Source organism: Heptranchias perlo, chromosome 13 (genome assembly GCF_035084215.1).
Source record: "Heptranchias perlo isolate sHepPer1 chromosome 13, sHepPer1.hap1, whole genome shotgun sequence".
In the NCBI taxonomy this organism is placed as follows: Eukaryota; Metazoa; Chordata; class Chondrichthyes; order Hexanchiformes; family Hexanchidae; genus Heptranchias; species Heptranchias perlo.
The window spans coordinates 12,949,617-12,974,112 of record NC_090337.1 but is presented as its reverse complement, the minus strand read 5'-3'; the positions used below and the strand labels follow the sequence as shown (position 1 = coordinate 12,974,112).

Genomic DNA, 24,496 nt, shown 5'->3' with positions numbered 1-24,496 from the left:
TTATTTATTTTATAGCTCTTCATTGTCATTAAAATATTAAGAGAATTTGAATTTTTAAAAAATATTTTACAGATTTTTCATTTTTTGGGGGGAATTTTCCTGGGTCCAAAAGCTCTGATAATTATTTACGAGATTAATCCACGCTTCTCTTAATGTACCAGTTTTTAAAAAAATTAACTTAATGTACTCTAAAGAATTTTCTTAATTTTATAGTGATTCTTGTTTCATTTAATGGTCAGCATTTTGGCATTTTTCTTTTTCTTTCTTTAACTTCTATATATAACACAACAATTTGCATTTATATTGCACCTTTAACATAGTAAAACATCCCAAGTGCTTCACAGGAGCGTTTATTGAACAAAATTAAACATTGAGTCACATAAGGAGATATTAGGACAGGCACTTGGTCAAAGAGGTAGGTTTTAAAGAGCGTCTTAAAGGAGGAGAGAGAGGTAGAGAGGTGGAGAGGTTTAGGTAGTGAATTTCGAGCTTACGGCCGAGGCAGCTGGAGGCAGGGCTACCAATGGTGGAGCGATTAAGATCGGGGATGCGCAAGAGGCAAAAATTAGAGGAGCGCAGAAATCTTGGAGGGTTGTAGGTTGGAAGAGGTTACAGAGAGAGGGATGGGTGAGGCTATGGAAGGATTTGAAAACAAGGATGAGAATTTTAAAATCGAGGCCTTCCTGGACTGGGAGCCAATATAGGTCAGCAAGCACAGGGCTGATGGGTGAACGGTACTTGGTGCGAGTTAGGATACGGGCAGCAGAGTTTTGAATAAGCTCAAGTTTATGGAGGGTGGAAGATGGGAGGCCAACCAGAAAAACATTGGAACAGTCGAGTCTAGAGGTAACAAAGGCATGGGTGAGGGTTTCAGCAGCAGATGAGCTGAAGCAGGGGCGGATACATCGATATTACGGAGGTGGAAGTAGGCGGCCTTGATGATGGAGCAGGATTGTGGTCAGAAGCTCATCTCGGGGTCAAATAGGTCGCCAAAGTTGTGAAAGGTTTGGTTCAGCCTCAGATAGTGGCCGGGGGAGGGATGGAGTTGGTGGCTCAGGAATGGAGTTTGTGGTGGGGACCGAAGACAATGGCTTCTTCGGTCTTACCAATATTTAGTTGGAAGAAATTTTTGCTCATCCAATACTAAATATCTGACCAGCAGTGTGACAAATGAGAGTCAGTGGAAGGGTCAAGAGAGGTGGTGGTGGTGAGGTAGAGCTGGGTGTCTTCAACATACATGTGGAATCTGACTTGACCGACATCTGATGATGTCGCCAAGGGGCAGCATGTAGATGAGAAATAGGACGGGGCTAAGGATAGATCCTTGGGGAACTCCAGAGATAATGGTGTGGGAGCGGGAAGAGAAGCCATTGCAGGTGATTCTCTGGCTACGACTGGATAGATAAGAATGGAACAAGGCAAGCGCAGCCCACCCAGCTGGACGATAGAGGAGAGGTGTTGAGGAGGATAGTGTGGTCAACCATGTCAAAGGCTGCAGACAAGTTGAGAAGGATGAGGAGATATAGTTTAACAAGGTCACAGTCACAGAGGTTGTAATTTGTGACTTTGCTAAGGGCCGTTTCAGTACTGTGGCAGGTGCAGAAACTTGATTGGAGGGGTTCAAAAATGGAGTTGTGGGAAAGATGGGCACGGATTTGAGAGGACTTTGGAGAGGAATGAGAAGTTGGAGAAGGGGCAGTAGTTTGCAAGGACAAAGCGGTCACGGGTGGGTTTTTTGAGGGGGGGGGAATGACCACAGATTTGAAGGCGAGGGGAACAGTACCTGAGGAGAGGGAATCATTAATAATATCTGCTAAAATGGGAGCCGGGAAAGGAATTTGGGTGGTCAGCAGTTTGATGGGAATAGGGTGGAGGGAGCAAGAGGTGGGTCTCATGGTTAAGATGAGCTCGGAGAGGGAATGAGGGGAGATAGGAGAGAAACTAGAGAAAGATGCGAGTTCAGCGCTAGGGCAGGGGGGAATCTTAGAGAAAGTTTGGCTTGGTGACCTAGGGGAAAGGAGGGAAGCGGCAGAGGCAGCTGAACGAATGGTCGCAATCTTAGTGACAAAGAAGTCCATGAGCTCCTCGCTCTTACTGTTGGAGGTGAGGGTGGGGGAGGCAGGGAAGAGGGGTTTAAGAAGACAGTTTGTAGTGGAGAAGAAAAGCTGGGGGTTATCTTTGCATTCCGGGATGATCCTGGAATAGTGAGCAGTTTGGCAGAGGAGAGCAGGACCTGATAGTGCTTTATCTGGTCCAGGCACATCTGGCGATGAATGGCTAAACCGGTCATCCACCATAAGTATTCAAGACTGCGTCTCTTGGACTTAAGGGAGCGGAAATGAGGGTTGCAACAGGGGGATCGACCAGGGTGAAAGAGAGTAATGGTTTTAATGGGGACAAGGGCATCAAAGGTGGAGGTGAGGGTATGATTGAGCAGATTGGTAGCTGCAGAAATGTTGTGGTGAATGGAGGGCCAAAGGCTAGACAGTTGGGAATTTGAAAGTGCCGTAATAAGTGACTTGGGGGAGAGTTTTTTCCAGGGGTGGATACAGACGAAGTGGGGTTGGGAGGTGGAAGGGGGATGTGGGTGGAGAGGGATACAAGGAAATGGTCAGAGATGGCCTTATCTGTGATTGACATGATAGGAGTACAGCGGCCATGTGAGATGGCAAAGTCAAAGGGTAGCCGTGAATATGGGCAGGGGAGTTAATATGAAGGATGAGATTAAGGGAGGAAATGAGGGCAGTGAACTCAGAGGAGAGAGAGCATGGTGAATTGAGATAGAGGTTGGAATCACCAAGATGAGAAGCTCATCGGTGCAGAGGATGAGGGAGGAAAGTAGTGAAGATATCTTGGTGAGAAACTTGGCGTGGTACTTGGGTGGGCGGTAAAGAACGAGGATTTTAAAGGAGAGATGAGAGGGGTGGAACAAAGTGAGATGCTCAAAGGTGGAGAAGGTGCCAGAGGAGTAGGGGGACAGACCAAGATGTGATTTGGTAATAAGGGCCACACCACCACCGCGGCGGTCTGGACGGGGCTAGTAGTGAAAGGTATGGCCAGGCGGGGAGGCTTCATTAAGGGAAAGATAGCATCACTCGTCAGCCAGGTTTCCATCATGACCATGATACCGATGCAACCACCCACAATAAGCTCACTGTGTACGGACATTCTGGAGGGAGATACGGAGAAGGGTGATGATAGCTGATCCGCTGGCAGAGTTCACAGGGTCAGCGTTTGGAGGGGTGAGTGGGACGGTAAAGAGATTGGCAAGATTAGCCCGCAGCGGGCACTCTGGGTGGGAAAGTCAGTGAGGGAGTTGGATGGGGTAGTTAGGGTTGCTGCTCGTAAGGAGGCAGTGACAAGTCCCTTGATGGGCCCTACGGAGGATGCCAAGAGAGGCACAGAGGGAAGCTGTAGGCTTATCTAAGTGGGAGTCAAGCCTGGGAGGGCGGCAGGAGAGTAGGAAGGTCGAGGAGTGCTGAAGGGTTGGGGTAGAGTTTTGGGGGGGGCAGAGCACCCGAGAGGGGAGAAATGAAAGGAGGCATGACGACAGGAGAGAGGGGCCTAGGAGGGGTAAAGAGAAAAGAAGAAAAAAGGTGAAAAAAAGAGAAATAGAAGCAATGCACTCGTATCTGGAGCGGCAGCCAAAACATGCACACAAATTGACACAGGGAAACCCTAATGGCTGCTCTAATACTGGGGAAAATTTCATTCTACACAAGTGCGTGACAGTCCCGCTACCGTTAAATGCACAAACTTTGAAAATAATTAATTCGGAACTCCAATGTCAAAAGGTGGAATCAGATTTTTAAAAACTTTGGTAATGAACGTGGCAAGTCCGTGATCTTGGGAATTTGTTTTAATTGTTTGTTCTTGGGATGTGGGCAATACTGCCGAGGCCACCTTTACTTCCTATCCCTAGTTGCCCCAAGAAGCTGGCGGTCGGCTGTCTTCCTGCTTCATAGCGATTGTTTTTACAATTGAGTGGTGTCTGAGACCACTTCAGAGAGCATTAAGAATCAACTAGATAGTGTGAGGCTGGAGGCAGGTGCAGGCCAGACTGGTATGGGCGACCAGCTTCACTTTCCTAAAGTGAACCAGTTGAGCTTTTATAACGGAAGCTTTCTTTTTTTCTGGTGTCAGCTCATAAATTGAACGATTTACTGGATTTAATTCCACACCTTGTCCTGGTGAGATTTAGAACTCATGATCTCTGGGTTGCAAATCCAGCAACATAACCATTTAAACTTTGTTTTGCTCCAATTATAGCCTCCAGCTGGTACGAAACATAAATTGTGTGAAACAGTCGTGTTGAGGTAGTTTCAAACCAAATGGGAGTAGAATAGACATCTCCAGTTGAAGACCTAGCATTGGCACCGGCATGATGGGCCAAGTGGCCTCTTTCTGTGCTGTAATGTCTATTATTCTGTCCCTTAGGCAGCTTCAAGGCTGAGTAATATCACAGTTAATATTATTACATAATATTGATGTTAATAAGCAATATTGTTAATATTATATTTTATGTATATCATATGTTAATAACCAACATCAATAAAACAGATGATCTGGTCATTATCACAATGCTGTTTGTGGGATCTTGCTGTGTGCAAATTGGCTGCCACTACAACAGTGACTACACTTCAAAAGTACTTTATTGACTGTAAATCGCTTTGGGACATCCTGAGGTCTTGAAAGGTACTATATAAATGCAAGTTCTTTCTTTCTTTCTTTCTAGATTGCATTGATGTGAGGCTGAAGCTGCTTTGCATGGCTGCAAAATGTGAAGAATTGCCTGTCGGAGTGCCAGATATTTTTCAAATTGCATCTGAATTTGTATAGAACCCTACAACTACCAAGGACTTAAAAGTGACTCTAGTCAATTTTGCTACACCTCGTGTCCTTGGCACTTAAGTCTTTACCCTCATTTTTTTGTGTGTAGGGAAAGATGTTGGGACTTCCTCTCCTTTTATCTTCTGCCAATCATGCGGAATCCCAGTCCTCCCCTATGCCCCCGTCTAAAAGTAGAGATCCTGTGTCAGAGACACTTGCATTCAACACATACTTGTACATCTGGAGGCGGGGCAGAGAAGAGCAATAAGACTTAACCCTTAATGTGTCAGAGGACTGAGTAGTGAGGAAAGACTGGAGAAACTTGGGATTTTCGGTCATTATCAACCAACGCACATCAGTTTGGCTCAGTTGTTAGCAATCTTGCTTTTAAGTTAGAATGTTGTGGGTTCAAGCTCCACTCCAGGGGCAAATCGCCCAGGCTGACACTCACTCCAGTGCAGTATTGAGGGAGTGCTGAATTGTTGGAGGTGCATTCACATCCATTGTAATCTCTCCCTAATAAAAACAGAAAATGCTGGAAATACACAGCACCTCAGGCAGCATCTGTAGGTCTGCTCCTGGGCCTAGACAAGGTGGCCATCCACAGGTCCAGGTTGGGCGGTCACTCCGGCTGCCTGCCTCTTCTGCGGCCTTGTCCGCGCTCGGGTGGCCCCGGAGAAGGAGCAGGCGGTGTCCTGCCGGTGAGCTCGGGGCCTTCCGTGACCAGTGAGCCCCTCAAGGACTGGAGGGCGTGGTGGATAACGTGAATAACATTTAACTTAATAAGTTTCCTTTTGCTTAAGTTATTTATTAGTTTCTAAAAAAGGGGGCACATTTGTTTGGTTTTTTTTTGGTTTGGTGACATTGGGACAACCCAGTGTCTCCTTGCAGTTTAATTGAGAAAAGGCATACAGATATACTCAGCTCCCAGCTGGGTGGGTGGGTGGGGGCAGGCGGTCACGTGTCACCGCTCCAGCTGTGTCTCTCGCGCGGAAATGCACCACTGGCAAGGGGAGGCGGGTTCTGGTGAATCAACCAATCCGGTGTCTCGGTGAGAAAGAGGGGCGGGACATCCTCCGCGATGATTGACAGGCGCGCGCGCGCGCGCGCGCGGGGCGGGCGGGCACACAGTGCGGTTACTCTGGTGACGCTGGTTCTGGGGGCTGTGTCACCTCCACCCTCATGTGGCCTGGTCCGCCGACTGTTTATTATTTATTTACAGTTCATTCCGGGCACTGAGAGACAGACAGACACACACACACAGAGCGAGCTTCTAGTAACAGGTAAAAGCTGGCGATTTACTTTAGAGAAGGGAGGTACTTCTGGTGTAAATATCTTCAGCTTCCCCCTTTTTAAAAAAAAATTAAAATCTGGAGTCGGTGGTGGGTGAGGCTCGAGCCCCTTTTCCTCCTCAGGCCGCCTGACCCCTCTCACTGAGGCCGCGACCAAACCGGCAGCTTCAGGCGGCTGTTGAAAAAGAGAGAGAGGAGGAGGAGGGGGGGGGAAAAACATCCAAACTGAAACGGACTGTGCTGAAAACTGTGGCTGTTTTATTGTTTGGGTGGTGGCAGAAGTCTGATCCGTCCTCCTCCTCCTCCTCCTCATCACAACATCATTATCCTTCCTTAAGGAGAGTGCAGTCATTCTTATAAACTTTTTTTTTTGGTCAGCTTCAGCTGATTGTTTTAGACCGTGGCTCGGAGTCATTGAAACGCTGAACACGAGGTTTCCTCCACCCTTCAATTACAGGCAGCACTTTTCTTTTTTTCTTCTTGTAACACTTGTCATGTTTATAGAAACATTCTTTTGTAATTTACATGTGTATATAAAATATCAGTGCGTGCTTGTTTGTGTGCATGTTAAATATTTGCTTCTTGACGATTTGGATTTACTATGTGTGTGAAATATAGGAACAATGAAGGCGAAGCAGATTAAGTGGAAATGTGACTTCCAAAACAACTTGTGGTTTTAAAAAAAAATCAGGTCATCTGCTTGGCTGCAATTCTGTTAAAATTGCAGTAATATCGCCTGCCATGCAGTTATTATAGAGGCATCTCATCCTACATGTCTGCTAAATGACAATGAATGCTGTCAGAATATTACCAGTGTGTTCCTCAAAGCCAAAATGTTTCTCCACGTTTCTTTACCGTATCCAAATCTTTTGTGTGGTCTTTTGTGTCTGTGAACAAACAAAATCCAAAATGTGTTAAGTGCTGCAGCTGAGTGACTAGTCAGCAGTGAGTGACTCAGTGATAGTCAGTGAAACTTCAATATTGTTAGCTTTTTTTAAAAAAAAGCTGTGAAATCTTTTCCTACCTCTTTTTCAATTTAGCCATAACTGTCTGTCTTGCCCTGTGGTCAGATTAGTGGCTGCGATCGCAGTGCTTGCTCTTCACTTTCTTGCCTCACTCACTACCTCCTCATCTCAGACCAGCTTAGCTGCAGCAGCTACATCTGCCCTTCCACTTGATACCCAGATAGGATACCTTAGCTGTAGCCTCCCTGTATTACCTACCTCCTGATTACCAGATCAGCCACACTATGCGTAATTGCCTTTGTCCAAGCAGATAAGTCAAGTGTGCTAATGTTCCAAGCAGAAAGTAAAAAAAAAAACCTGTAAATGCTGGAAATGTGAAACAAAAACAGAAAAATTCTGGAAATGCTCAACAAGCGAGTCAGCATCTGTAGAGCGATGAGCTGAGTTCGTAGACGTTCTCTGCACAGGTGCTGACTGGTCTGTTTGTCAGAGCTGACATTCTTGCATATCTGTCCCTTGGTTACAGCAACAGTTGCCCCTTGACCCTGATGTATCCTGAACATGTAACAATTGGGAAGTAAAGACATTTAAAAAAATGTGGGTTACAATTGAAAGCTGCAACTCTAGTTATGTAGCAAACTGTTTTAGAGAGAAAGGTGAGGGAGAGTTAAACCATAAAATGGTACACTGGTGATAAACTCTTTTAGATAGGAAGAACTTGCATTTATATAGTGCCATTCATGACCCTGGGACATCCCAAAGCACTTTACAGCCTGTTAAGTACTTTTGAAGTGTAGTCACTTGTAATAGGGGGAAACATGGTGTACAGCAATGAGATAAATGACTAGATTCTGTTGGACAGATTTATTTTAGTGATGTTGGTTGAGGGATAAATATTGGCCAGGATGTGGAGAATTCCCCTGCTCCTCTTTGAATAGTGTCATGGTTTGATTAGCTGAAGGGGTGTTTAAAGTTGCTTTGTTGTTAAACTATGATGAACTCTATTTAAATAAGCGCACCTAATTAAGTCATAAAATCCTAGATCCTTAAATAGATATGTATGTGACTTTGCAGTAACTTTTAAATAAAGTCACCAATGTGCCGGAGAAATGTTAGGTTCAAGAAAGGGACAGAAGGGGTATGTTTGTGTAATAAGTTTGCTTCCAGCGTGAGATGTATAACTGTTGCTTTGATACAGTCTCGTAAAAATAGAATCACGTAGGCTGAATGGCCGCCTTCTGTGCTATCGTGCCTGTACTGGCTCTCCAAAAGAGCTACCAATTAGTCCCATTCCCCTGCTTTTTCCCCATAGCCCTGAAAATTCCTGTTCAAGTATTTATCCAATTCCCTTTTGAAAGTTACGATTGAATCTGCTTCCACCATCCTTTCAGGCAATGCATTTCAGATCATAACAACTCGCTGAGTTTAAAAAAAAATTCTGCTCATCTCCCCCTGGCTCTTTTGTCAATTATCTTAAATCTGTGTCCTCTGGTTACCGACCCTCCTGCCCTTAAATTAGGATTAACTCCTTGACAGGCGACCAGTATTTTGAGTTTAAATTTATTTTAATGTACTTCTTGTCAGCTGTTCAAAACAGGAGCTGTTTAAAGTTATTTATTTGATGCCTTAACTGTGAGCTGGTTTAATGTAATCAGGTGTCAGCCTTTGCTCAGTGGTGGCAATCTTACCTCCGAGTCAGAAGATTGTGGGTTTAAATCCCACTCTAGAGGTTGAGTACATTATCTAGGCTGGCACTTTAGTGCATTATTGTCTTTTTTATGAAATATTATGCCAAGGTCCAGTCTACCCCTTCAGGTGGACATAAAAGATGCCATGGCACCATTTGAAGAGCAGCAGGCAAGTTCTCCTGGCCAAAATTTATCCTGCAAGCAGTAGGACTAAAAACAAATTTTCTGGTCATTTATCTCATTACGGTGCACAAATTGGCTTTTGCTTCTGCCTACATTACAGCAGTGACTACACTTAAAGTGCTTCACAACCAATTAAGTCCCTTTTTAGGGCATTCTGAGATTGTGAAAGGCTCTGCATAAATGTAAGTTCATCGTTTATTAATAGGTCATTGGTTACAAAAGAAGTGTGATTAGCTGTTCTTGGCCAGTTCTTTTCCTTGGCAGTTGGGCTATTGTGTAAGTTAAGACTGTATAAATTTTGAACTTTGTAGCAAGAGGTCAATCTCGAGCTGTGTGTGGACAGTGTAAGTAAGGCCAGAAGAGTGCCGAGTTTAGCTTCAGCTGGAGTGATTGGGGCACAAGTAGTGACATTTTATATATTTAATTTGCATCATTTTAGTTGGAGCTGTTTATATTTGTTTGGTGCATTAACTGTGAGCTGTTTTGAGGTGGTAATGGTTGTTATTACTTTTTATGAAAGATATGTGATATCTGTTCTCTAACAATTCTCTCTTGTGGGAGTTCAGCCTTGAGGTTCTGTTGTGCAGGAAAATTATACTTGTGTAAAATTAGTAAGAGCAGTTTGGTGCTAGTGGGAGTTCAGACTAACACTACCTACTGATTTATAAGTTAGCCAAAAGGATGACCGTGCAGGGAACTGTCATGATGTGTGATGCGTGGGCCATGATGGATCCTCAGTGTATCAAAGAGTAGTATATTTGTATAAGTGTCAGAAAACTGAGTCACTAGAGCAGAGGATCGCTGTGCTCGAACAGAAATTGGCCACACTCAGTAGCATCAGAGAGGAGGAAGAGGGTTCTAGATCGTACTTCACAGTTTGTGGCCACCCGAAAAACAGTACAAGACAGTTCAGGGGATGGAGATCATGTAAAAAGAGAGAAATGGGTGATAATCTGCAGGGGTAGCAGAGGGAGACAAGACTAGAGTGTGGGGAACCCCATGGTTACTGGAACGGTCTCAGTAGATACAAGGTGTTGGACAAGTATGAGGTGAACAGTAACAGTGACTCGGAGGAGGTTGGTTCTGAGCAGTATTGTGACACTGAGGAGCAAGAGACTACCCAAAGGGGTGAGAGGCAAGTAGACTACAAAAATAGGAGAGTGGTAATAGTAGGGTACTCTGCAGAAATTGTTATCTAGACATCTGACAATGATGACTGGTAGTCCTGAGTGGAAATTCCCTCCCTGGTGCCAGGATGCCAAACATCAGGGAATGGGTGGGACAGCAATCAAAGGTGATGGTTCATGTTAGAACCAATGACAGGTAGAAGTACGTTTTGAGATCTTGGAAAGCAGTGTAAGAAATTAGGCACTAGGTTTAAAAAATAATACCTCAAAGGTGGTAGTCTGTAGATTGCTTTCTGTGCCATCTGCTGGATCTGGCCTAAATTAACTGGACAGTAACAGGTTGACATCAGCAGTGGAACATCGTCAATTATGAGATGTGCAGAGTACAAAATAAATATATTATAAAGTGAAACAGAGGTGCACCAAAGTATAGAGTGGGTAAATAAAGAAATTAAAACTAAACTGAAACTTAAAAGGAAGGCAGATGATAAAGTTAAAGCTCAATACTAAAGATATTCATGAGGTATCTAGAAAGTGTAGTGGGACGGTGAAGAGGGAAATAGAAGGGTTAAAATGGAATATGAGAAAAGACTAACATAATATAAAAGCCCATACTATTTCCTTTTTATAAACATGTATATTAAAAATGTTAGGGTTGGGCCAACTTAAGGATGGGGGAGGGAATCTACTTGTGGAGGATGAAGGTAGGGTGGAGATATATTAAATAAATATTTTGTATTGTTTTTTTACAAATGATGGTGGAAGTGAGAACATTGGTATAATGGTGAATGATATGGAACAATTAATTGAGCTAGCTGTTGAAAAGGAATTGGTTCTGAAAAACTAGGTCATCGGGCCCTGATGGCATGCACCCTCGCCTGTTGAAAGAAATTAGAGGAGACAGCAGAGGCCCTGCCAAAAGTTTTCAATCCTCAACTATGCAAATTGTCATGAGACAAGAGAAATTGAGGTAAAACCCTCGTTGATGAATGAGAGGAGGATAAACTGGGTAACTTTAAATTGTGGGCAAACTTAGAATTAGTAAATCAAAAGCAAAATACTGCGGATGCTGGAAATCTGAAATAAGAACAGAAAATGCTGGAGAAGCTCAGCATGTCAGGCAGCATCTGTGGAGAAAGAAAGAGTTAACGTTTCAGGTCAAAGACCTTTCATCAGAATGCACAAAGAAGTTCTGATGAAAGGTCTACAACCTGAAACGTTAACTCTGTTTCTTTATCCACAGATGCTGCCTGACTTGCTGAGCTTCTCCAGCATTTTCTGTTGTTGTTTTAGAATTAGTAAGCATTTAGAAATGTAAGGGTTAATCAAGGACAGCCAGCATGGATTTTGTTAAAGGCAAGTCATACTTGAAAAATTTGAGTTTATTTGAAGTAGTGACTGATTAGATAAATGGAATGCAGTAGATGTGTATATATTGATTTGCAGAAGGCATTCAATAAGTTGTCTCAAGATGCTTTTTGGAAACGTTCAGGTGTGTAGTGTTGGAGGAAATACAGTAGCTTGGATAAAAAGTTGATTGGCTACAAAACAGAGTTATGGTAAGTGGGTGTTGCTTGGATTGGAGAAGGGTTGGCAGTGGTGTACAAAGGATTAGATGCTGGGTCCACTTTTGTTTTTGGCTTATATAAATGATTTGGATTTGTAGAGAATACAATCTTAAAATTTGCTGACAACACAAGTAGGAGCTTTGGCAAAACAGTGAAGACTGTAAAAATACTTCAGGAAGACTTGCCATCTTTCCGATTATTAACGGCAATTACATTAATTTCTTTTTCTAGTTAATGTTTACCATCCCCTCCCCACTGTTTCTTTTCCTTTTTCTTTTCTTCCTTCCTTTCTTCCTTCCTGTAGGTCCTTGTATGCTTTGTGTATTCCTTGGCTGACCTGCTTCAAGGCCTTATATGTGCTGTGTAACAGGCATTAAATTGTGTGAAAATGTCCAAGGTGAGTAGGCTGTTGATATATTTTATTCCCTCCTCTATGAGCAAGGTCTCTACCTGATGCCTCTCATTTGGCAGCGGTCAGTAACTCTAGAAGTGGGGAATCACAGGTCTGAACCCTTTTCCTATCATTTCTATGGTTTAGTGTGTTACTATGCTAGTCCATTGTATCACTAGGCCATCAGGATTATTGTTTGCTTTAGAATTGCATTAATGTTATGAAATAAAATCCATGTTGTAAATCATGTCTCTCTTTTAGCCAAAAATTCCCCTATAATAAATATTGTAAATTATTTTATACCCCTATGTCCCTAAGTATCTCACGACCTTCATCCATCTTTTTTATTAAACTCCATGATTTTTTCCCCCCCCAAAGATAAGCACCTCTGTCACCTGCTGGAAGTTTACAGTGGTACTTCTGTAAGGTAGCATGAGAGCTAGGAGTGCTGACTTAGTTTAGTGATCAGGTCACATTATGTGAAGGGTTTCTTGAAAATGCACAAGATAAATTTAAAAGGAACATACATCCCAGAGCTCACCTCAGTTTTTAAAAAAAAAATCACCTGAGGATGAGGAAGACCATGAATGTTCCTAAAGCAGATAATGGAACAGAAAAAAAGAGAAAGAAATAACTTGCATTTATATAATGCCTTTCACATTCCCAGGACATCTCAAAGTGCTTCACAGCCAATGAAATACATTTGAAGTATAGTCACTTCTTATGTTGGCAAATGCAACAGCCAGTTTGCACACAGTAAAGTCCTATAAACAGCAGAGATGAAAGACCAGTTATCTAGGATTGCAACGGGATCTTGATAAATTGGGCCAGTGGGCCGATGAATGGCAGATGGAGTTTAATTTAGATAAATGTGAGGTGATGCATTTTGGTAGATCGAATCGGGCCAGGACCTACTCCGTTAATGGTAGGGCGTTGGGGAGAGTTATAGAACAAAGAGATCTAGGAGTACAGGTTCATAGCTCCTTGAAAGTGGAGTCACAGGTGGATAGGGTGGTGAAGAAGGCATTCGGCATGCTTGGTTTCATTGGTCAGAACATTGAATACAGGAGTTGGGATGTCTTGTTGAAGTTGTACAAGACATTAGTTAGGCCACACTTGGAATACTGTGTACAGTTCTGGTCACCCTATTATAGAAAGGATATTATTAAACTAGAAAGAGTGCAGAAAAGATTTACTAAGATGCTACCGGGACTTGATGGTTTGACTTATAGGGAGAGGTTGGATAGACTGAGACTTTTTTCCCTGGAGAGTAGGAGGTTTAGGGGTGATCTTATAGAAGTCTATAAAATAATGAGGGGCATAGATAAGGTAGATAGTCAAAATCTTTTCCCAAAGGTAGGGGAGTCTATAACGAGGGGGCATAGATTTAAGGTGAGAGGGGAGAGATACAAAAGGGTCCAGAGGGGCAATTTTTTCACTCAAAGGGTGGTGAGTGTCTGGAACGAGCTGCCAGAGGCAGTAGTGGAGGCGGGTACAATTTTGTCTTTTAAAAAGCATTTGGACAGTTACATGGGTAAGATGGGTATAGAGGGATACGGGCCAAGTGCAGGCAATTGGGACTAGCTTAGTGGTATAAACTGGGCGACATGGACATGTTGGGCCGAAGGGCCTGTTTCCATGTTGTAAACTTCTATGATTCTAACCTGTCTTGATGATGTTGGTTGAGATGAATGTTGGCCAGGATATTGAGAGCACCCTTTGCTTTTCTTTGAAAGGGTGCCATGGGATCTTTTATGTCCAACTGAACAAGCAAAAAGGGCTTCCTTCCGTGCTGTAACCTTTCTATGATTCTAACCTTCCTATAAAACCTTTCTGCAGCAGAACTTGAGGTGAAAGTGCTACCTTTGAGCCAGGTTGACACTTGCAATGTGTGGCAATAGGCAGAGCATAAAGCAGTACCTCCTAGCACACTGGGTGATTTAGTGTCTCCACCTGATGTAGCCTCTAGGGAAAGAATAAAACCTTTCAGCTGAGTAAACTGGAAACTGACATTGAGTAGTTCTCGCCCCTGCAGAGAATCGGTTTTATTTATGAACATTTATTCCAATTCCTAACTCTATACACAAGACTCAATTACTTTAATGCTCTTCTGGTCGACCTCCATCCTCCATTAAACCTTTTGTCCAAAACTTTGCTGCCTGTATCTATATTCTGTACCAAGTCCTGCTTGCCCATCATCCCCCTTGCTGACCTGCATTGGATCCTGCTACCCAACACCAATTTAAAATTCTCATCCTTTTATTTAAATCCCTCCATGGCCTGCCTCACCTCTTCCAGCCCTGCAGTCCCCTGAACTTAGTTCCTCTGACTTTATCCTTTTGTGCGCCCATCCCTGTGCTATACCAATAGTGGCTGTACGTTTAACTGCCTGAGTGTCGTTCTCTGGAAGTCCCTCCCAAATTCCTTCTGCCTCTTTAAGACTCTACAAACCCACCTCTCACCAAGCTTTTAGTCACCCTTCCTTACCTCCTACTCTTTAGCTCAGCAACCTTTTTTCCCCTTACACCTCTGTGAAGTGCTTTGGGATGTTTTTCTACGCTAAAGGTACTATATTAATGTAAGTTGATATAATTTAGATACAGCCATGTTTTTTGTTTGATTAGTCACAAAATATAAAACCTTGAAACAAAATGTCTGCCTCTTCATTAACCTGCTGAAGCCTTTCCTGTCATGGAAGATTGCTCACTGGTATCTGCCCCCATTTTTTTCCTTCAATACTCCTTTTAATTAGCATATGTTTAAAGTACATGGTATCATCTAATCTTCATAGATTTTAAAACTGGATTTTGTGTAGAGACCCACCATTTCTCTCTGCACTTCCAAAGGAAACTTTCTCTCTTGATTAGGAAACCATAATTGCTCCAAATTGGACTTGTGCAGTGGAGAATGTGTATTTTCTTTGATGCAACCATCAGCTGTATACAAGCTGACTTTAAACACTTGGGTTACATTTTTGCCTCCCGGGTCTCCAGTTAAGGTACTGAGGATCCCAGACTGACTCCTCCGCACTCAGTATGGGAGACCTCTTTCTGATGGGAGGTGGTGGGATAGGGGCCAAGAGTCAAAATACCAGTTCAGGAGTGAGATTAGAAAACATTTCTACACACAAAGGGTGGTAGAAGTTTGGAACTCTCTTCCGCAAACGGCAATTGATACTAGCTCAATGGCTAAATTTAAATGTGAGATAGATAGGTTTTTGGCAACCAAAGGCATTAAGGGATATGGGCCAAAGGCAGGTATGTGGAACTAGATCACACATCAGCCATGATCTTATCAAATGGTGGAGCTGGCACGAGGGGCTGAATGGCCTACTCCTGTTCCTATGTTCCTATAGGTATAGATGGGCATATATAAAATAAAAAATGTTGTTTCCTAGCCCGTTCAAAGACCTGTGGGTCATCAATCTTTTCAGATTAATTTAATGTCAACTGCTCCCCAAAGAAATTATTGAATTATTTTATTTATCTTTTGACTATCTTTTCTATCATTAATGAAATTTATAGTGGTGACCTAATGTGAAGAGGTCAATTACCCTGATTTATTCTGTAACAGCTCTCCCTATTTATAGAAGGGTGAACCATTGGTGATGGTGGTTCCTTTATGGTTGGGATCTGTGTCTCGTGTCTCACTTCTCTGCTGCAGCTGTCTGCTTCAGTGGTTGGATGTTTCACGTCTATTTCTGTGATTTTTTTTTAATAGTTGTCATACTCTTGTGTCTCCTCTGTGGTGTGATATTTTCTACCCCCCCCTCCCCCTCTCTGATGTGGGAACTTTGATTTCCAAACAAAATTCCCTGCAATTCTGACTCTCCACAACACCTGTAAAACTTTTTTTATTCGTTCATGGGATGTGGGCGTCGCTGGTGAGGCCGGCATTTATTGCCCATCCCTAATTGCCCTTGAGAAGGTGGTGGTGAGCCGCCTTCTTGAACCGCTGCAGTCCGTGGTGAAGGTTCTCCCACAGTGCTGTGAAGAAGGGAGTTCCAGGATTTTGACCCAGCAACGATGAAGTAACGGCGATATATTTCCAAGTCGGGATGGTGTGTGACTTGGAGGGGAACTTGCAGGTGGTGGTGTTCCCATGTGCCTGCTGCTCTTGTCCTTCTAGGTGGTAGAGGTCGCGAGATTGGGAGGTGCTGTTGAAGAAGCCTTGGCGAGTTGCTGCAGTGCATCCTGTGGATGGTACACACTGCAGCCACAGTGTGCCGATGGTGAAGGGAGTGAATGTTTAGGGTGGTGGATGGGGTGCCAATCAAGCGGGCTGCTTTGTCCTGGATGGTGTCAAGTCTTGAGTGTTGTTGGAGCTGCGCTCATCCAGGCAAGTGGAGAGTATTCCATCACACTCCTGACTTGTGCCTTTATAGATGGTGGAAAGGCTTTGGGGAGTCAGGAGGTGAGTCACTTGCCGCAGATTACCCAGCCTCTGACCTGCTCTTGTAGCCACAGTATTTATATGGCTGGTCCAGTTAAGTTTCTGGTCAATGGTGACCCCCAGGATGTTTATGGTGGGGGATTTGGCGACGGTAATGCCGTTGAATGTCAAGGGGAGGTGGTTAGAGTGTCTCTTGTTGGAGATGGTCATTGCCTGGCACTTGTCTGGCACGAATGTTACTTGCCACTTACGAGCCCAAGCCTGGATGTTGTCCAAGTCTTGCTGCATGCGGGCTCGGACTGCTTCATTATTTGAGGGGTTGCGAATGGAACTGAACATCCCCATTTCTGACGTTATGATGGAGGGAAGGTCATTGACGAAGCAGCTGGAGATGGTTGGGCCTAGGACACTGCTCTGAGGAACTCCTGGGGCTGAGATGATTGGCCTCCAACAACCACTACCACCTTCCTTTGTGATGTGGAGATGCCGGTGATGGACTGGGGTTGACAATTGTAAACAATTTTACAACACCAAGTTATAGTCCAGCAATTTTATTTAAAATAAAATTGCTGGACTATAACTTGGTATTGTAAAATTGTTTACAACCTTCCTTTGTGCTAGGTATAACTCCAGCCACTGGAGAGTTTCCCCCCTGATTCCCATTGACGTCAATTTTACTCTGGCTCCTTGGTGCCACACTCGGTCAAATGCTGCCTTGATGTCAAGGGCAGTCACTCTCACCTCACCTCTGGAATTCATAGAAACCTACTTCACACCCTCATCACGGATTCAAGAGTTTTTTTGCCTCCCTTACCTTACCCTGAAAGTATTGATCAGTCCTTGTGTGAAGAAGTGCTTCCTGACATTGGTCCTGAATTTGCTTATTGCCAGTTTGTTCCTATGTCTCTGTCCTGCAGTCTTCTTGAGCAAAATTTGAAGTTAAGGGAGCTGAATTCCAGAGGTGAGGTGAGAATGACTGCCCTTGACATCAACGCAGCATTTGACCGAATGTGGCATCAAGGAGCCCTAGGGAATCGGGGGGGGGGGGGGGGGAAATCTCTCCAGTACCTAGCACAAAGGAAGATGGTAGTGGTTGATGGAGGCCAATCATCTCAGCCCCAGGACATTGCTGCAGGAGTTCCTCAGAGCAGTGTCCTAGGCCCAACCATCTTCAGCTGCTTCATCAATGACATTCCCTCCATCATAAGGTCAGAAATGGGGATGTTCGCTGATGATTGCACGGTGTTCACTTCCATTTGCAACCCCTCAAATAATGAAGCAGTCCGAGCCCGCATGCAGCAAGACTTGGACAACATCCAGGCTTGGGCTGATAAGTGGCAAGTAACATTCGTGCCAGACAAGTGCCAGGCAATGACCATCTCCAACAAGAGAGAGTCTAACCACCTTCCCTTGACATTCAACGGCATTACCATCGCCGAATCCTCCACCATCAACATCCTGGGGGTCACCATTGACCAGAAACTTAACTGGACCAGCCATATAAATACTGTGGCTACAAGAGCAGGTCAGAGGCTGGGTATTCTGCGGCGAGTGACTCACCTCCTGACTCCCCAAAGCCTTTCCACCATCTACAAGGCACAAGTCAGGAGTGTGATGAAATACTCTCCACTTGCCTGGATGAGCGCAGCTCCAACAACTTAGGAAGCTCGACACCATCCAGGACAAAGCAGCCCGCTTGATTGGCACCCCATCCACCACCCTAAACATTCACTCCCTTCACCATCGGTACACTGTGGCTGCAATATGTACCATCCACAGGATGCACTGCAGCAACTCGCCAAGGCTTCTTTGACAGCACCTCCCAAACCCACAACCTCTACCACCTAGAAGGACAAGGGCAGCAGGCACATGGGAACAACACCACCTGCACGTTCCCCTCCAAGTCACACACCATCCCGACTTGGAAATATATCGCCGTTCCTTCATTGTTGCTGGGTCAAAATCCTGGAACTCCCTTCTTCACAGCACTGTGGGAGAACCTTCACCACACGGACTGTAGCAGTTAAAGAAGGCGGCTCACCACCACCTTCTCAAGGGCAATTCGGGATGGGCAATAACTGCTGGACTCGCTAGCGACGCCCGCATCCCATGAACGAATTTTAAAAAAACCTTCTATTTCACTTAGTGTCTTGAACATTTAACAAGATCCCTTTCATCTCCATTCAAACTGAAAAGTCTAACTTTTTCTATCCATAATTCAGTTCTCTGACACGAGGGATCATCTTTGTGACTCTTGTGCCCTGCTTCCAGGGCACATCATGTTTTTGGTGTCTTGTTGACCAGAACTGAATGTGGAATTCAGGGCGTGGCTTGACCAGAGCAGTAGCATGAATGTCTCAGACTTGCATTCTGTTGATTTGATAATATTGTGCAGCATTCTGTTTACTTTGTTGATTGCTGCTGTATCTTGTCTACTGTCATTACCGGGTCTCTTTCAGCCTCTTATCCCAGCTGGTTTGAAAGTAGTACTCATTGTGTCTTTTGTTTTATTCCCAGTGTGCACTTACTAAATGGCATTTGCTATAGTTCTGCTGATTTGCAAGCCCTGTCTGGGTAACCTTTGTAACTTGGGAGCAATGTCAGACTTACTGTTCCCAGTTCTATACCCAATACAAATTTGACCTACTAGCATTGTGTTTCTGTATCCAGGGAAAAGTAGGGAGTTCTCAGTCTAGAGCTCCCAGCCTGCTTTCACTCCATTGCTTGCTTTTTTTTTGAGACAATGTCCTATCCACTTCCGGTTTCCCCTTGGATACCCACTGCCATGAGCTTGTGGAGCAGCCCTATCGAAGGGTTTCTGGAAATCTAGGGCTTTCCACTGCCCTTAGCATGTAGCTTCCTTAAAAGTCAATTTATGTGAGAGCCCTTTTTCAATACATTTTTTTTTAAATGACCAGTCTTGTTTTCAGTAGCTGAGTTGAGATGATTTCTGATGGGATTCCAGAGTAAGTCGAGAGCTGCTCTCCGTTTTATAGCTATATTGATTTTTTTTTGCAGTAGTAATGTTCACCGGGACTGTGCACAAATGCTATGGTGTTGGAAATTTGAATCTCAACTGTGCACAAGTGCTATAACAGAAAATGTACAGCGTGGCACATTGTTAGTCACGTAGGTGGCAAAAAAGACCTTTTTGGATGCAATACAGAATATCTTAAGGGATCCTGGCTAATCTTGTGTTGCTTAAACTTTTTAAAGACTTCTAGAAATCAGTCGATTTCAATATTAAGGAAAAATATTACACTTTTTAACAGATGAAATAACCCCTAGAGATTTAGGTGTGCGCTTTGTGTTGGGGGTGCAGCATTTATTTACCAGATGGGCCCAGTGTCATAAGCTGCTTGTCACTGATTCAGTCTTGCTAGTTCACACAATAAATATTGTACCTAACATGTTTGCTGTTTATGTGACTGGTTTAACATGAGCACTGAAAATGCTGATGGAAGAGCAGCATGGTGGCACAGCACGTTAGATTTCTAAGGAGCTGTGCCATGGCGGGTAGTATACAGATTGGTTCTTGTAATCATTCTCTAAGCTGGAAATTACTGATCTATGCAATGTCATTTATAGGGAGATCTGGAGGCTAAGAACCCCTTGGTGGGGAAGGAAGGAAATAGAATTAGAGCAAAATGCTCTCGTGCTTCCTGTGTGTGAGAGTCCTTGGAGCAGATCATGTTTTCTCAATGATGGAATACAGAAGTAGAGAAAATAATCAATTTTAAAAAAAGACAGGCAGGTTTCCCAGCGAAGTACTGGGTGCGATGAGGTGCCTTTCGTTAGTAAATGTGACAATGAGTGGTATCTAACATGCTGTTATGTCAGCTGTAAAATGCACTCATAATATGCTTAGGATTTTATTAATATAAATCCTGGTTACATTTTACACTTTCAAGGCTGTAATGTTCAGTACTGTAAGTAAGAATTCTTCACAGTACTTTGCAGCTGTATTACTCATTTGCAGTAGCTGTATATGGTTAGATTACAACATTGCTATGAATTTGATGGATTTGAAGGATAGACCCACGTGTCCTTTAGACACTATATCTCAACTTTTTATCCTCCCCTTGTCCAGTCTCTTCCGACATGCATCCATGACTCTTCTGACGCCCTCCGCCACTTTAACAGTTTCCAGTTCCCTGGCCCTAACCGTTGTCTTTTCACCATGGACATCCAGTCCCTCTACACCTCTATTCCCCACCAGGATGGCCTGCAGGCGCTCTGCTGCTTCCTTGAACGGAGGCCCAACCAGTCCCCATCCACCACCACCACCCCCTTCGCCTGGCTGAACTTGTTCTTACGTTGAACAACTTCTCCTTTTGACTCCACTCACTTCCCCAAATAAAAGGCATCGCTTTGGGAACCGGTACGGGTCCCAGCTATGCCTGCCTTTTTGTGGGATATGTGGAACATTCCTTGTTCCAATCCTACACTGGTCCCCTCCCTCACCTTTTCCCGGTACATTGATGACTGTATCGGTGCTGCTTCCTGCTTTTGCCCCGAACTGGAACATTTCACCAACTTTGCTTCCAAATTCCACCCTTCCATCTCTGACTCTTCCCTTCCTTGACTTCTCTCCATTTCTGGGGTTAGGCTGTCAACCAGTATCTATTATAAGCCCACCGATTCCCACAGCTACCTTGATTACACTTCCTCCCATCCCGCTTTCTGTAACAACACTATTCCCTTCTCCCAGTTTCTCTGTCTCCGTTGCATCTGTTCTGACGATGCCACCTTCCACACCAGTGCTTCCAATATGTCTTCCTTTTTTCCTTAACCGAGGATTCCCCTCCACTGTAATTGACAGGGCCCTCGACCGTGTCTGTCCTATTTCCCGCACTTCTGCCCTCACCCCTTTCCTCCCAGAACCATGATAGGGTCCCCCTTGTCTTCCACCCCACCAGCCTCCACATTCAACGTATCATCCCCTGTCATCTCCAGCACGATCCCACCACCAAACACATTCCCCTTTCAGCATTCTAAAGGAACTGCTCCCTCCGCAACACCCTGGTCCACTCTTCTATCAACCCCAACACCCGCTCTCCTCCCCACGGCACCTTCCCATGCGAGTGCAGGAGATGCCACACCTGCCCCTTCACCACCTCCCTTCCCACTGTCCAGGGCTCCAAACACTCCTTCCAGGTGAAACAGCGGTTTACTTGTACATCTTTCAGTTTAGTATACTGTATCCACTGCTCACAATGTGGTCTCCTCTACATTGGGAAGACCAAACGCAGATTGGGTGATCGCTTTGCTGAACACCTCAGCTATGTCCGCAAGTGTTACCCTGATCTGGTCGCTTGCCATTTTAATTCCCCATCCCACTCCCACTCTGACCTCTCTGTCCTCGGCCTTTTACACTGTTCCAATGAAGCTCAACGTAAGCTCGAGGAACAGCACCTTTTCTTTCATTTGGGCACTTTACAACCTTCTGATCTCAACATTGAATTCAATAACTTCAGATCATAAGCACGGCTCCCTTTTTTTGGGACAGCAAGTGCTGGTAATGGTTCTGCTGTTGCCATTTATTGCTATTCTAGACCAATCTTTTGTTTCTTAACTTGTCCCATTACCACCCTCCTTGCTTTGCACCATCAGCCTTTTTTGTCATTTAATCACTCTTGCCCTCTACCCTATCATAGTCCTTCCCTTTTGTTCTTTCCTCTCTTCTCCCCTCCCCCTCTCTTTCTCCCTCCCTCCCCCCACTCCTTCCCTGGCTCTGTACTTGCTTAAAAACTTTAACTCTTTAACATCTTCCAGTTCTGACGAAAGGTCATCGACCTGAAACGTTAACTGTTTCTTTCTCCACAGATGCTGCCTGACTTGCTGAGCTTTTCCAGCATTTTCTGTTTTTATTCCTTTAGAAGGATTGGCTTTTTTTGTGCCTCCAGTAGATTGGTTTGGTAGATTGCTTTGCTACATGGCCTATATGTAGTAAAGCAGACTTCTGATAAATACCTGATTTGAGTTTGTCACAACTGCTGATTATGTGTGTGATTCTTCAAACTATTAATCTATTGGACCAAATAATATCCACCCTGCTTTTTTTTTTAAAAAAGTCAAACTTGAACCTCCTCATATCTCTACCCAGTGTGGGATCTAGGCACACAAACCAGGAAGATTAAAAGCTTGATTTATGTTCTGTGTAGAGCTGATCCCAGTCTGGAGTGCTAAAATTGGCCTTAACCCCGCCCTTTTTCTTTTCTGCTTTCTCGCTCAAAATTAAAATCAGACAGTTTTTTAGCTTAATTTAGCACTTTTTTTACTATCCTTCCTGCTGTGTACATTGTTCAGTCACCATCACCCTTTAAGAATTCCACTCAGTTTGATTCTTGGAGGCTCTGTATTGTCAGCCCTTTGTCAGCCCATTGGCACTACAGTTTTTAAATCCTGGTTCCACATCAATGTTGTGTTTTTTTTAAATCAATTCCTGAGGGCCTTGGTGCAATTAGTTACAATATTCTTTCAGGTCTGGGTTTTGAATCCAGCCCAGGCTGGATGAAAATCTCTTCTAGTTGTTAGTATCCCACAGGTAGAAAGTTTAGGTGGGTAAACCAAGTTCCTAGTGGTGTGGACAGTTTTGAGAGCCCAGTCAGTCCCACTAAGAAGTCCCAGGATTAAATTAATCCCACATTTGACATTGAGCCTTTATTAGTGTATGGCTTGTTCTTCAAACTCTTTATTTTTCTTCCCGTTTTACTCCACACGTGTCCTCTCTCCTGTTCTTAACCCCTTGCTGAGATAGAGTTGCATGGATGCTGCTTATCGTGTGAGTGTTAGTGGGCTAATCAACTGTGGGGGCCTCGCTATTGAGCCCGATCTTGCCCTCCCATGGTTTTCACATGCGCACTTGATCAGGCTGATTTTTCCCCTAAGTTGGATTGCCAAGACCAGTTGTTATGTTACTACCAGTGCCTGAATATTAACTCAGCATAGACCCTAAATCTATCCTGGGTTGGGCTGTGTGGATATGCTCACTAAGCCATCAGGGAAGTGATGACATTTAGAGATTAAAAGGGTAGCATAACTGTAAGTGGTATAAATACGATTTCAGAAAAACATATCTTTTAAAATAATGACTCATTTTAATATCTGACCATGATCCTGAAGATCATATTGTGCAGAATGTAAGCTTAAAAGGAGAGTATTATGTGGTTTATTTTTCAGAAAATAGTGGATCGCTAATTATTGCATTTCTATGTAAATGCTAGAGAGATGGATTTTGCTGAAGTGAAAATGTTTTTGTGGGATTGCAGTTGAAACAGAAGTAGCTAAAGCCGTGTCTCATGACAGGAAACAGAAGTTGTTCTCTAATGCTTAGTGACTCACCAAAAGAAAGGGTCATTATCTTGAGGGAATTTCCTAACATGACATGAAGGTGGTCTTCAGTTGCCTGATGCTTCAGAATAGGGGAATAGCCTTCAGTGAACTACATCAGAGTAGTTGCTTTGTGGATGAAATGATTGCTTTAAATAAAACCCAAATGCCCCAGCAAAGGGAACACACCTAAAACTTTAATTTATCTATCTGTTCTTTCCACAGATGCTGCCTGACCTACTGAGTGTTTCTAACATTTTCTGTTTTTGTTTCAGATTTCCAGTTTTTTTTGTCCCAGCAAAAACTTCATTCCCTTTTGAGGAGTTGACATGGCTTCCTATGAACTACAGGGTGCTTTGAGATTTCCTTTTAAATTTTGTACTGAGAAACTACTCATCCTTAGTGATTTCAACCTACAATTAAATTTCTTTTGCTCCCTGTCCTCGTCCAGCCTGCACTTCAAACTCCTGCATCCTCAATCTCGTTACCTCCCAGGTTTCAATCACTGACTAAGTCATCTCTGATCATTGTGTCTCCCTCAACATCCATGTCTCCCCGCCCACCTCCAATTCTGCTCCACTTAAGAACATAAGAACCAGCAGTAGGCCACGTGGCCTCTCGAGCCTGCACTGCCATTCAGTAAGATCGTGGCTGATCTTCAACCTCAACTCCATTTTCCTGCTCAATCCCCATATCCCTTGATTCCCCTTGAGTCCAAAAATCTATTG

At 43.9% G+C, this 24,496-nt stretch overlaps 1 protein-coding gene across 1 annotated transcript in view; it reads left to right on the top strand.

Moving 5' to 3' along the window:
* Window positions 1-5,949: 5,949 nt before the first annotated feature.
* The window catches only part of LOC137331288 (E3 ubiquitin-protein ligase RNF13-like), a 234,398-nt gene continuing 215,851 nt past the window's right edge, over window positions 5,950-24,496 (top strand). The window contains exon 1 of the mRNA XM_067994997.1: window positions 5,950-6,113. The gene's annotated coding sequence lies outside the window, so the exon portion shown is untranslated. The remainder of the gene's footprint in view (window positions 6,114-24,496) is intronic.